The 13,570-nt window shown below is 38.9% G+C and overlaps 1 long non-coding RNA gene across 1 annotated transcript in view; it reads right to left on the bottom strand.

Moving 5' to 3' along the window:
• Positions 1 to 4,264, bottom strand: part of LOC112678460 (uncharacterized) — a 35,864-nt gene extending 31,600 nt beyond the window's left edge. Inside the window, exon 1 of the long non-coding RNA XR_003147595.3 lies at positions 3,858 to 4,264. This is a non-coding gene — a long non-coding RNA (uncharacterized LOC112678460). The remainder of the gene's footprint in view (positions 1 to 3,857) is intronic.
• Between the last annotated feature and the right edge of the window lie 9,306 nt (positions 4,265 to 13,570).

Genomic DNA, 13,570 nt, shown 5'->3' with positions numbered 1-13,570 from the left:
GAGAATAATGTATCTTAAAAGCTTATCTGTAGTGACCTGGGGTGATTAAGTACTCATTTATGTAAGTCCTCTTTGCCTTTCTTGTAAGTGGTTGTAAAATACAGATAAAATTGGAAAGAGACCCAAATACCACTCGTATGAAGGAAAAGACTGTTATTTTGGTATGGAAAACAACATGATGATAATTTTTAGATTTTATTTCAGTTTTTATTGAAGAATGAAATGGGAAGATTTTATGCTCAATCATCTTTTGAAGCTAATGGTTTGGATAATGCATAGGGTGTTCAAGGTCCAAATGGCAAAGTAGACATGCATTAGAATGATGGCTGAAATTCACTGAATAATTTTGGAGAAATCGTTTTTATATAAGTGCTTTGCCCAGGTGCCTCAAAGGCTGTATCATCAGGGAAACCCTGTATCTTGCACTTATTCCACTATATTGCGGCTCATATAGTTTTAAGAACTCTCCCTATTATTTAGTTTAGTTTTTCCCTCACATTTAGACTTGCATTTCCATGGACTTCTTTTTGATCTTATTTTCTTCAAATTGGAGTGGTTTCTAATGAAACCATCACTAAACTATAGGGGATTATGTTACAAAATCACTGGAACTCAAAATGGAAGAAGAATATCCAATCAAAAATATTTTAGAAACATTTTTGGAAGAAAAGATTTGTAAAGTGTCTGGAGCTTCTATCTTTGTTTCTTACACATGCCATTGGTTTTCTATTAGGTAACCTTCCCGATTCTGGATAATTCTTAGTATTTTCTAATATAATGTATTTATCTTAATGAACAGGTTGATCAATTTTTAAATCATTTCTTTAAAAACTTTTTATTTCCCCTGCACTATGATTTTATGCCTGAACATTTTATTTACCATCAAGTTCCAGCAGGTTGTTATGGCCATTAGGGACGGAATGCTTTGGTCTGCTCAAAATTCATGTCAACACCTTAACCCCCAATGTGATGGTTTAGGAGGTGGGGCCTTTGGGAGGTAATTAGGTTTAGTTGAGGTGTTGAGGGTGGAGCTTCAGGATGGAATTAGTGTCCTTATAGGAAGAGGAAGACCCCTCTCTCTCTCAGGTTAAGTTACAGGAAGGTAACTTGCAAATCAGCAGCAGAGGGCTCTCCCTAGGAACCTAGTAAGAGTCAGTGCCTCCAACTTGGACTTACCCGCCTTTGAGAAATAAATGCCTGTCTTTCAGACCGTCCAGTCTGTGGTATTTTGTTATACCAGCCAGAGCTGATTAAGACATGGATTTTCTCTCCTTTTATTTTTTTTTTTTTTTTTTTTTTTTTTTTTTTTTCTCTCCTTTTAAAGAAAACTGAATTTGCTCTGCTCCTTTTTAACCATTCCTAAGTGGAATGCAGCTGAAAAACTAGGGAAAATGTTAGTCAATTGATGAAGCGGTCTAGCCAGGTGGGAAGGGGAACACAACGTTAATACACACCAGTGAATGTTTGCAAAAGATGATGAAGTGGATGATGTGAGCATTCCCAGATAAAAATCTGAAGAATGTTCCAGAAATAACATTAAAAAGAATACAATATTTTTTTCTCCAAATTAATAAGTCATCCGACTGTTTTGGTGTCACAGCCATGGCCATTTTAGTATCTTTCTATGATTGATGGTTTCATCATCATTTTGCAAGTAAAATTTTTAAAAGTTGTTATATTTGATACACTAATGAACTTCCAAATGAGAACATCTGTTGTTTTCCTGTTACTCACAAATTCTGTTAATCTTAAAAATAGAGCTATCGAATTTGGTGGAGATGGATTATTAATTTTATGAACTCATGGCATTATTTTCTTATTACTTTGATATCCATCAGCAGGCCCCAGAGAATTAAATCAAAAGTCTGGAAAGTTCTTCCCTCCTCTTCACTTGCCTGTCTCTCTCTTCTATCATTATTACTATGCGACCAGCAAGGCCCAGGGTCAGCAATACTGAGCTCCCTTATAAATCTAAAGGAGATATATTGATTTCAGCTGTCTGGAAATACATCTTAAGAATGGAGATAAGCAATGAAAGGGCAATTATTAAATAGTCAATAATGCCATTCCCTTGGATAGTGAACCGGGAAAAAAGTCCCTTGGCTTATTGCAGAATTTGCCACTTAACAGTATATGTTTGAGTTGACAAACGATCTCAGCCCAGTATTTTCCTTTTTGATTCTCAGTTTTCCTGGAAGGAATGAACTACAGGGGAGGCAGGCTTTCCAGTTGAAAATTCCTCATAGAAGAAATTTTAGCAGAATCTATAGTTTGCATAAGAGTAATGTAAACCACAAGTAGGGTGTACCCTCAGGATTTGCTGGTGAAGTGAAAATAGGAAAATCACCGTCAGAGGTAATTTGTTGCTGATGAGACTAGGAAGAAAGCGTTTTAAATCATATGAAAAAATTCTCCAGGAGGTAATATGGATATAATTTAATAAACTTGGTCTAATTAATGATTACATTTATTATTGTTGAGACAGGAGGGTGATATTCTGGATGGAGATCGGAAAAGAAATAAGGACGTGGAGGACTTTTTCAATAATTCTTGAGTACGGTACTGCTGCAGGTGACTTAGGAAGAAATATTTTCCCTAGAGCGGAGAATCAAAATTCATCATGAAATTATATCTCTTACCAGTTCCATTGTCATTGTAAATGCATAATTTTGGCTTTTTGGTTTCCAAATATGAAGCTTGGTATATTAATCAGACTCCCTTGTGAGCAAGTGGCAGAAATCAACTCAGACTAACTTAGAAAGAGTCCAGATGGGCTCATTCCGGGGGCTTCGTGTGTGCGTGTGACCCAGGCCCTTGCGCGGGGTCGCAGTCGGGACGGCCCCGACCTCCGGGTGTAACGCTCGGTGGTTGCCACTGATATTAATAATTTTACCTTTGGATTTGTGTTTGTGAGTGAAATCTGGTGCTGCAACGGAGCTTGGGCCAGAGGTGTGGAGCTCTGCCTCACAGGACCCCGCCTCCCCAGGACGTGCTCCACCGCCCACTCCTCCAGTCCCTGGTGCCCGGGTCTGGCATTGCCAAGGTTAGCGAAAATAAACAAAAGACAGAAAACAAAACGCGATACCCAGTTATGCCTGAATTTCAGGTAACAATGAATCATTTTTAAGCGCAGCTATGTCTCAAATATTGCATGGGATATAGCGCAGAACGAGCGAAAATCCAAATTTCATTAGGTGTACCGTTTTTTACCCAACGCCTTACTCCAAGCCAGGCCACCTCCGCAGCGGCGGGACCGTGTGGCGGGGCGGGGCGGGGGGGAGGGGAGAGGAGGGGCGGGGCGGGGGAGGGGAGAGGAGGGGCGGGGTGGGGCGGGACGGGGTGGAGGGCGGGGCGGGGTTGGGGGGGGTGGGAAGGGCGGGGAGGGGAGGGGAGTGGGGGGTAAGAGGGAAGAAGAGGAGGGGAGGGGAGGGGAGAAGAGGAGGGGAGGGGAGGGGAGAAGAGGAGGGGAGAGGAGGGGAGGGGTGCGGCGGGGCAGGGCGGGGGGGGGGGTGGAGGCGCGCGGGGGGCGGGGGTGGAGGCGCGCGGATAGCCCGACAGCCCGACAAACCGACAACCCGACAGCCCGACAGCCCGACAGCCCGCAGAGCGTCCGGTGCCCCGCGCGTCCTAGCGCGGAAGTTGCCCTTTGAGGGTCCTGGGGTTACCGCGGGGCTGGCAGGTCTGCGTTCCTTTACTGGGGACGGGGGTGTGGTCCCGGGCCCGAGGTTCGGCTCAGGAGCCCGGATAGTCAGGGATCCCCGTCCCCCGAGTGTGAGACATTAACTGTCAAATAAAAACCAGCGCGACGGATACAGAATGAGACGCGGAAGAAAAGCACACGGGTTCTGTTTTCGTACCTGTAATGACACGTGTTTCCTGCTTTTGAACAAGAGGCCCCATAATTCTATTTTGCATCATAACGGGTCCTGGACTCAATATCCCAGGAAGGAGCTGTGGTAATGTTGAAATTCACTTCAGGTGGAGACAACATTGACGGCATTCTCTCCAGCTCACTTTCCTGCTTCTTAATGAACTCCCAGTTTCTTCTTAGAGCACAGCTGCCGGGAACTTACAGACTCACCGCTCAACAGCCAGGACCGAGGGAGGAAGGAAGCTCCAGTGTGCATGATGTTGGGACACAGTCTGATTGCTGCAGCTTTGGTCCCCTGTGTCCCCTTGGACCGGTCTTGCCGAGTGAAGTGGCAATTGCACACCTCCAGTCCTGAGGTCATCTCCCTGTCAGCAGGAGAGAGCACTGGAGGAGGGGTAGAACCAACTAAGTTACAGGAAGTCACTGCGAGATAATTTACTGTTTTCTACTCTAATTTGATTTTCCTACATTTAGTTAGTATGACTCTTTCCTAGGGCTCTTTTAACTCTGAATTAATTTATATGATTAGTTTTTTGAAAGTACAAAGTTTACAGCAGGGTGGCCACCTACTATGACCTAACAAAATGCTGACATTTTCTGCAACCCAGCCAGAGGGAACTTCTGCAAGTCAAACTCTTTCTTAAAAACTTTAAACATTCTTACATTTAGAGTTCCTCTAAAATTATGTTTGGGAGAGCTCTCAGATGTACAGATTACTGTTCATCCTTCCATCTTTTATTTCATTTGTTCATTCAACATTGTTTTGACCAAGAACAAGTCTTGGAGCTGAAGCTTACTTGGAGGAGAAAATTCTGTAAACTGGTAGGTTTAATGAAAACTACTTAAAATGTCTCATAAATCCACAGCAGAGGCACCAAAGACAGGTGGAGTGCCTGTACTTCCTTCCCCCTTTCTTTCTCTCTTTCTCTTTTTTCGCTCTTTCTTTTTTTCTTTCTTAAAGGTGAAGATTAAAAGAAATAGGCTTTGGATTGTGGACTTAGAGCTTAGTCTGGCTATTATTAAATTATTGACATATTCTAGGAGGTGTCTGGAGAAAAAGAGGAGGAGCTTTGAGGGACTGAGTAGTGTGATTGTGCAGTTGTCATGGTGACTTGTGGCTGGGAAAATTGTTCTGTGTTGGTTCCCTTGCACCAAATGTAGGTGTAGCTGAAAGAGCATAAGTCAGTTTCCTAGGAAATTATTTTAAAGGCGTGTCCCAACTGCAGAGGGAGTCAGAGGCAGTTTTCCTTTTCTGTGTCTAAGACAGCATGTTTCTTGCTTTCCCTTGTAAACACATATAATGGCTCGTTATTTTTGCCAGTCCTTTGTACACATACACACAAAAGTATGTAATACTTTGAGGTGAGAGAAAAGACAAATGGATTTTGGCTGACAGATACTAAGGTCAGTCTCTTAATGATTTTTTATTGTAAAGAAAAAAGATATACCTTTGACTTCAGTTTAACTTGAAAGGTATTCTTGAAACTTCCCTGTGACAGTAACTAGATCAATTTATAAAGAATAAAACATTAATGGCAAGGCTCATCTCATGGCATGGTGCTACAAACAGTATTTTTTTGAGTGCTAATGTAAGTGGTAATTGTGTTTTTCGTTTCAAATTTCCCTTGTTCATTGGTGGTATATAGGAAAATGATTGATTTTTGTTTATTAACCTTGTATCCTGACTCCTTGCTATAATTACTCATTCATTCCAGGAGGTTGTTTTGATCATTCTTTCAGAGAATGTGAAACTTTGGAGAGGTAATTAAGTCATGCAGGTGGAGTCCTCATGAATGAGATCACTGTCCTTATAAAAGAAACCCCAAAGAGCTACAGAGCTCTCTTTTAGCCCTATGAGAACACAGAAAGACAGCAGTCTACAACTGGAAAGACAGTTCTCACCAGAACCTGATCCTCCAGGATGCTGATCTTGGAATTCCAGCCTCCAGAATGATGAGAAATAAATTTTAGTATTTTAAAAGCCAGAATACCCAGTCTGTGGTATTCCAATATAGCAGTCCAAGTGAAGACACTTCTCAATCAGAATACCTTTTATTTGTTTTTCTTGTCTTATTGCATTAGCTAGGACTTCCGATGTGTTTCTGAAAAGGAGTGGTGAGAGAGGACATCTTTTCCTTGTTTCCAACACACAGTGAATATTCAAAATACCGTTTCAGAGGCCATCATTTAGCTTGGTTTAAAAAAAAAAACTTATGTTTTCTGTACTGACAAGGATGAAAAAATAATACCCAGGATTGGTGAGAATATCTGGCTAAAGGTATTCTATTATCCTCATCATAAGATTACAAACTGATCCATTTTCAGAAGACTTCTGATCTCCGGACTGTCTTCTCACATTTAAATTTTAAATTTCTAGGAAATGCTTACACAAGTGCAAATATTTTAGAATAAATATTGCAGTATTGTTTTTAGCCACAAAAAACTGGAAACAATTCATTTATCCATCATAACAATGAACAAAATAAATTATGATATATTTACATAATGGAATATACTGTTCAGCTTTTAAAAAGAATACTAAATTTCAACTATATATTGACATTGGGAAGATGTCAGTAAAATATGTTATTGGGTTAAAACACAAGTTGCAGAACAGAATATATAGCACAATTCTATTTGTGTAAATAAAAGATGTTTGTAAATATGCTTATATAAGCACAGAAAATACGTAGAATTCATGAGAAATTATTACCATAAGTTACCTCTGATTAAGAATGAGTAGATCAGTGGAAAAGAAAGAGGTCTATTTCTATTCATTTTATATTTTCTATATGTTAATGGAAACCATGTAAAATATTTCAAGTTGGGGGAAGAAAACTATTGTAATTTAAAAACTGTAATGCATTTATGAAACATTTGGGGCCTGTGCCTTATAAATTACAGAATATTATTCTTTCTCTACTGATTTGCTTCTGGCCATTTAAAATAGCAAAATATTCTTTTTATTTATTTTGAAATCTTATATTCCCTCATCAGAGCTTAGAAAGGATGATTTATTTTTTGGGGGGTGACTCAGTAATATGTGTTAAGACATCAATGAGGCCTCCAAATATTCATTGGTGTTCTTGTTTGTTTTGTTTTTAAGATCTGGTAGGGTATATTTAATCTGTTTTCCCATTCTTTTTTTTGATAGACTTGACATGTTGAAAGATTTTTTTTTATTATTTTATTTTATTTTATTTTATTTTATTTTATTTTATTTTATTTTATTTTATTTTATTTTATTTTATTTTACTGAAAGAGGCTTAAATATGCCTATATGTAGGGGAGAAAGGGCAAGAAAGAGGTAAAGATTAAAGTAGAATCCCAGGAATGGGTGGATGAATAAATGCAGAGATTTTTTGGAGTGGAGAAAAACAGAGAGAATTTTGACAGATGATTATTCATCTGCTATTTGTCGGAACTACAGCTGTGGGAGCATATGAAGGGTGCTGGAGCAGGCCTTTGCTTCTTGTAAATGTCTTACAATCTGGGAAAAAGTGGTCTGATTGTAGTGTTATGCCCATTACTGTGGCATCAATGCTCTCACTAGGGTCAATTCCAAAATACCATGGTTTAACAACGGGTTTATCACATTCCTAGAGATTTAGTAATCAAAATAGGTAGCTGCAGAAGCTGCTACCTCCAGCATACCACAGGGGTGGGGGTGGGGGAACATATTAAACCATGGAATAAATATAGTACCTCATTCTAGTGTGTCAATTTTATTTGAAGATTTGGCAGAGAATGTGTTATTTTCATATAACCAAAATATGTATATTATGTTAGTCTGTTTGGGCTGCTGTATTAAAAATACCATAAAGTGAGTGGTCTATAAACAATAAACATTTATTTATCACATTTTAGGACTAAGAAGTCTGAGATCATGGCATTAGCATATTTCGTGTCTGGTAAGAACTCTTTTCCTTATTCATAGGCAGCCATCTTTTTGTTGTGGCCTCATAATGGTGAGGGGGCAAGGGATCTTTCTCAGGCCTCTTTTATAAGGGTACTAATCCATCTTTATGACCTAATCGCCTCCTAAAGGCCCTAAATCCTAATATCATCACCTTGCAGATGGTGGCTCTTAGCTCAAAATAATCCATATGCTAAGAGGCATATTTTGGGGTGGCATATTCTGGTACCCTTCAATTTGCAGGATAAAATTTTGTTGTGTTATTCACATACCTAATATCCTTCCTTATTTTAATTCACATAAATCAGATGATTTATGGAGGCAGAGCTACTGTGGATTTTATATTTTTTGGTAATATTTCTAACTACTTATTTTGAAATTTTGTTTTCATGTACATATTAGTTAAATTGAACATTTCTATCAGTGTAAAATATTTCTTTGTCCCATATAATACATTATTTTATCTGATACTAATACTTTCACTTCTGCTTTTTTTTTTTTTTCATTGGTCTAGTATAATCTGTCAATGTTTTTTATTGTTCTGTGTCCTGCAAATTCCACATCACTTGTTTGTTGTATTGTTCTCCTTTTGTTTTAGTGGGTAAATTAAACTTAGTAATTTTTTTGTGATAAATTGTATGATTGATTCTATTCTTGACATTTTGTTTTGTGTTCTTCATTGGTTATATTTGTTTTAGAACTTTTTTTTTTAAAGATTTTACTTATTTATTCATTAGAGACACACAGAGAGGCAGAGACATAGGCAGAGGGAGAAGCAGGCTCCCTTCAGGGAACCCCATGTGGGACTCGACCCCTAGACCCTGGAATCACGCCCTAAGTTGAAGGCAGTTGCTCAACTGCTGAGCCACCCAGGTATCCCATTTGTTATATATATATTTTTAATTTTTTATGATAGTCACAGAGAGAGAGAGAGAGAGAGAGAGGCAGAGACACAGGCAGAGGGAGAAGCAGGCTCCATGCACCGGGAGCCCGATGTGGGATTCGATCCCGGGTCTCCAGGATCGCCCTGGGCCAAAGGCAGGCGCCAAACCGCTGCGCCACCCAGGGATCCCCCATTTGTTATATTTTTTGTTAATTTTTTTTTACTTTGAATTTTGTTGTCCATTTCTTCTCCTAAGTGGCTACCCATTAAATTTTAAGAAGACATTTAAACTTAATATGTCTAATGAATATAATCTATTTAAAATATTTGAACCCCCTTTCCACTTGATTCAATCATGTGACAAAGACCCTCAGCAAGCTTTATCTTTTATTTTACTCGCTACCTACACATAATTCAAAAGACTTATTAACTCTTTTCATAATTTAGGTAGTCCACTCTGTGTATCTCATTCATAATTAGGGCATCCCAGCCTTCTCATTACTGAGATTTGTTCTTGAATCAGTCAATCTAATTACAAATCAGAGATGTGCATTCATAAGAGTGCATGTGTGGTAATTGCTCTTATATTGAAGTATGTACATTTTCAATGTGCATTTGTTCTAAAGTAAAGATATAAGGATACTCAATTTTGAAATGCCTCAGATCATAATCTCTTTTGAAATGATAGCTGAAAACATATATATATGTAATTGACATAAGCCATACTTGTGTGAATGTGGCAGGAACATCATAGCCGATAATTGAATGTTGTTAACTCTGTGGAGTCTTTAGAGACTCTTACATGTTTAAGGGCTCTGGCTTTGCCCTGGTTCACCTTATCACAGGGCTGCCTCTGACTGAGCTATATATAGTTTCCTGAATCTACTGGCTCTTCTACTTCAGGGGCTTTGTGTGTGTTGTCACCTCTGTTTATAATGGAGTGGGTCCATGAGAATTGGTTGAAAACAAATTGCCTGAAAGTTGTTTAATAGAGAGAAATAGAATAAAATATTAAGTATCATGATAAGATTAGATTAAGGATATTGTGCTAGTTTGCTATGGCTTCCATAACAAAACACTATTGGGTTTGGCTTAAGCAACAAAAATGAATTCTCTCACAGTTTTGGAGGCTAGAAGTCCAAGATCAAGGTGTCAGCAGAGTTGGTCTCTTCTGAGGACTCTTTTTGTAGCTTGCACATGGTCATCTTCTCACTGTGTCCTAACACAGTCTTTCCTATGCATGCATGGATCCCTGGTGTCTCTTTTTGTGTCCAAATTTCTTTTTCTTCTAATGGATTAAGGTCCATCCTAAAGACCTCATTTTAACCTAATCACCTCTTTAAAGGTGATTATCTTCAAATATAGTCTAAATTTGAAGTATTAGGGGTTAGGGCTTCAATATCAAACTCTACCCCAAAAAACCAAAAAATCCAGTCAAGAAATGGAAAGAAGACACGAGCAGATATTTCTCCAAAGAAAACATGCAAATGGCTAACACACACATGAAAAAATGTTCAACATCACTTGGCACCGGAGAAACACGAATCAAAACCACAATGAGATACCACCTCACACCAGTCAAAATAGTTAGAATTGGCAAGTGAGGAAACAACAGATATTGCAGAAAAAGAAGAACTCTCTTACACTGTTGGTGGGAATGCAAACTAGTGCAGCCACTCTGGAAGATGGTGTGGGGGTTCTTCAAAAAGTTAAAAATAGAACTACCTGATGACCCAGCAATTGTACTACTAGGCATTTATCCAGAGGATACAAAGATAGTGATTCAAAGGGGGCACATGCACCCCAATGTTTATAGCAGCAATATCCACAATAGCCAAAATATGGAAAGAGCCCAGATGTTCATTGACTGATGAATTGATAAAGAAGATGTGGTGTGTGTATATATATATATATATATATATATATATATATATATATATATGTATATAATGGAATATTACTTGGCCATCAAAAATAATGCAATCTTGCCATTTGCAATGATGAGGATGGAGCTAAAGTGATTATGCTAAGTGAAACAAGTCAGTCAAAGAAGGACAAATACCACATGATTTCACTCATATGTGGAATTTAAAAAACAAAACAGGTGAACATAAGGGAAGGGAAGGAAAAATAATATAAAATGAAAACAGAGTGAGGCAAAACATTAGAGACTTATAACTATAAGAAACAAACTGAGGGTTGCTAGAGGGGAGGGAAGAAGAGGGGAGTCAGGAGATGGGGTAATTGGTTGATGGGCATTAAGGAGGGCACTTGATGTAGTGAGCACTAGGAGTTGTATGCAACTGATGAATCACTAAATTCTACCTCTGAAACCAAGAATTTTATATCTATATATGTACACATATATATAAAATTTTGAGGGACCCAACTCAGCCTCTAATACATATCAATGAAACAGAGTTGGCAGTGGGCATTTAAGGATGAAGGAGGAAGGGAGAGAGACAAGGTTGAATCAGACATTGATTATTATTTTGTGACTTTCTTGTGCTGTCCTCCTCTCCTGCCCCACTCCTCCCTTCAACTTGCCTAGACCACCCTTCATCCTACCAAGTGGTGTGGTCCCTGAAGAGCCTCAGGGGTAAAAGGTACTAGGAAGCACAGAACTCTAGGTTAGTTTATGTAGCAGCAAGCCAAACTTGAAGTGAGGAAATTTGGTAAGAGAGGTAGAAAGCTGACAGGTACTTTATTTTGATGGAAGTCATGTGAAGGTTTCTTTCCAAAACTCCTCTCTGTATATTTTCTCACCGAAAATCAGTGGTATGCATGATGTCCATGGCAAACCCGCTGGGTTTCCAGTTTCCTGCACCTGCTCTTCCAATCTCACTGATACTTCTTCCAGTGTTGCTTTGCTTGGAGAATGGCAAGAATCTGCATTCATCCTCTATAAGCCCGCTTGAATGTATTTTCCAAAATATCATTGAATATCTGATTCTGTTTAAAATTATCATGAGAGTCAATTTATAAATAAAGGAGCTGATATTTGCCAAATATGGCTGCATTAAATTGACTTGATACTGAAGCACATATTCTATGGGGAAAAAACATTTATGTGAATCTCATTTGAAACATTCTGGGATCAGCTGCTCTGAAGCTTTACACGTTAGGACATTTCCAGGACATTATTTTACCACCACCCCCCTTCTTTTAATCAATTGCTGCTTTTGGCAAAGACTTCCTAACTTTCTAATTGCCTTAAATTTATTTTCTGGTTGAAGACATGTTTAACAATTGAATTCATTATCTTAGAAATTAACAAGACTTTCGTTTTTTAGCAACTGCCCATCATTACAGAGCTCCCAAGGAAGTATTAATTCAAAGAAATCTGTAAAAATGTTATGTATCTAATTAGATTCAGTGAAAATTTAGAATAAAATTTCAGACCTGAAAATGGAGGGCTGTTACAAATTGCTGGAACTGAATTGTGTCACTCTCAAAATTAATGTTGAAGCCCTAGTCCCCAGTGTGATGGTATTTGGAGGTGGGGCTTTTGGGAAGTAGGTAGGGTTAAATGAGATAAAAAAAGTGGGGTCCTCAAGATGGGATTAGTACCCTTCAAGAAGACATCAGACCTCACTTTCTCTTTCTCTCTCTGTCTCTCTGTCTCTCTCTGACTCAAGAAGGGCCATGTAGCTCCTCACCAGGAAAGGAATCTGTCAGCCCCTTGATCTTGGATTTTCCAGCTCCCAGAACTGTAAGAAATAAGTGTCTATTGTTGAAACCCACCCAGTTACTTTGTTATAGCAGCCTAAGCTGATGAGGACACAAATATTCATACAGGATAACCATATCTGACAGCACTCTGCAGTTCCAAGCTTTCTGAACTTTAGGGTAGGGAAAGCACCCAAGTCCATGGAAACTTTCTGTTCCTTATTAGCTCAAACCTAAATGCTGGTCAATCTGGTTGGGCTGTCATGATCACATTAGCATCCCCAAAACAGGATCAAAGTAAAAACATGAATCAACAATTTGGCACTGAGATTTCTTTGTGTTCTATGTGTCTAGCCCTCTGTGAGGCACTGGGCATGCAATGGTCAGTAAGACACATACAGACTCTGATGTTGTTGTGCTTATATGCTTTTTGGGGAAATAATGAGAAAATAGACAATGTTCTGAGGACAGAGGAACTGGATGCAGTATGAGGTACAGGGGCTCCTAGAAGAAGTGTACAGGGAAGCTGAGATTAAAGACGGTCAGGAGCAGGAAAGGTTCATAGGGCAGGAAGAGTTCAAGGCAAAGAACTGTTTGAGAACCTGAATTTCTTTAATGGCTAGGACCATTAAAGATTTCTTTATATTAATTTCTTTATGGCTAGGACGCAATGAGGAGAGAGTGTCATGAGAGATGAACCTGAAAGAATTAATCCCATCTAGACCATGCAGGGCCTTTTAAGTCATAGGAGCTTGAAGGTATTTTAAGGACACTGATGAACCAACCACTGAAGTTTTTTTTTTTTTTTTAAGATTTTGTCTATTTATTCATGAGAGACACACAGAGAGAGGCAGAGACATAGGCAGAGGGAGAAGCAGGCTCCCTGCGAGGAGCCCAGTGTGAGACTCGATCCCTGGGCCTGGGATCATGACCTGAGCCAAAGGCAGACACTCAAGCATTGAGCCTGAACCACTGAAATTTAATGGCAAAAAGTTGATCATTTTGACATTTTGAAAAGATCCTTCTTGTTTCTATGTGAAATGGATTGGACTGTAACAATAAAAAAGCCAACGATTCCCAGTACCTGGAAAAGTAACAATCTAGGATAGATGATAGAACTGGGCAGAGTTTAGAGATATTTAGGAGGTATACTCACTTTGGTAATTGACTGGATGCTAGATGCCCTGAGGAAGAAGGAAAAGTCAAGGAAGGCATCTGGATTTCTATTAGA

The sequence above is a fragment of the Canis lupus genome, chromosome 29, assembly GCF_003254725.2.
Source record: "Canis lupus dingo isolate Sandy chromosome 29, ASM325472v2, whole genome shotgun sequence".
Taxonomy (NCBI): domain Eukaryota; kingdom Metazoa; phylum Chordata; class Mammalia; order Carnivora; family Canidae; genus Canis; species Canis lupus.
Note: the sequence above shows the minus strand (reverse complement) of the source record. Positions and strands in the feature narration are given on the sequence as shown.